The sequence below is a fragment of the Notolepis coatsorum genome (genome assembly GCF_963971535.1).
Source record: "Notolepis coatsorum genome assembly, chromosome: 1".
NCBI lineage: Eukaryota > Metazoa > Chordata > Actinopteri > Aulopiformes > Paralepididae > Notolepis > Notolepis coatsorum.
This window is the reverse complement of record NC_140165.1, coordinates 110,069,949-110,070,977: the sequence shown is the minus strand read 5'-3', so window position 1 is coordinate 110,070,977 and position 1,029 is coordinate 110,069,949.

The window sequence follows — 1,029 nt, the reverse complement described above, 5'->3', positions numbered from 1 at the left end:
CTTATAAAGCAACACAACTCTTAACCCCACATGACTTTGAGCCATGTATAACCTACAGTATAATACCGCTTAAGAGTAAACTATTTACTTATTTATTTATTGTTTGTTTGTTTGCACCCAATAACATTATTATGACTTGCTGAAATACAGTTGCTCTCTCTCTCTCTCTCTCTCTCTCTCTCTCTCTCTCTTTTGTACTGTGTCCTGTAAACTGAGATGATGGTGAACAACAAACGTAATTGATTGAACAGTCCTGTTGCTAGTCCTATTGAAGAACAAACATTAGACCAACATGCTCGGTAGTCGGCACACAGTGAGAATGTAATCATCACTTGATTGATTGAGTTGCTTAACTGTGTATGCTATGCATTCATGTTTGTGTGTCCGCCATGTAGGCTACTGTATCTCTGTGTTATCGCTACTGTAGCCAGCCAAACAAATGTCCAGAGGTGTAGCGTTAGCTCAAGTTAGCTACATAGTCACTGACATATTTGGCTGCTTTATATGCAGTGCAGAGGAAACCTCGACAGGGGTAATTGGCTGCATCTAAAAGGACTTCCAGATGTGGAGTGTGTGTATGTATCCTAATTTGAGCCTGACCGATACTGGAATTATGGGACCGATATGTGGAGTACAAAAATTCTGATATCAATATATCGCCCGATGTTCGCATATTTAGCAAGGACCCTGTAAATTTGGTTATCAAAGAAGTTGCGGTGGAGATATATTACTGGAGGTGCAATGTTTTACTACTGTAGTATATATTAAGGCTGTAAGAATGACTTTCAAAAGTCAAATTTCATTCAAATGTATGGAAATATTATGAATTTGAATGCAAAGTCACTAGTCGTCACATGTGTGAAAACTGATATTTTTTATATTGTATATTTTGATTAGTTCATTCTCAGACATTGCTCTTGAACGCAACTCTGGCTCCTTCACTGATTCACACACCATCACACAAATCCTCTGCTAGCTCGTTTGGTTGTTAGCACACAAGCTAACTGCTACTAACATCACTCCTCAGTA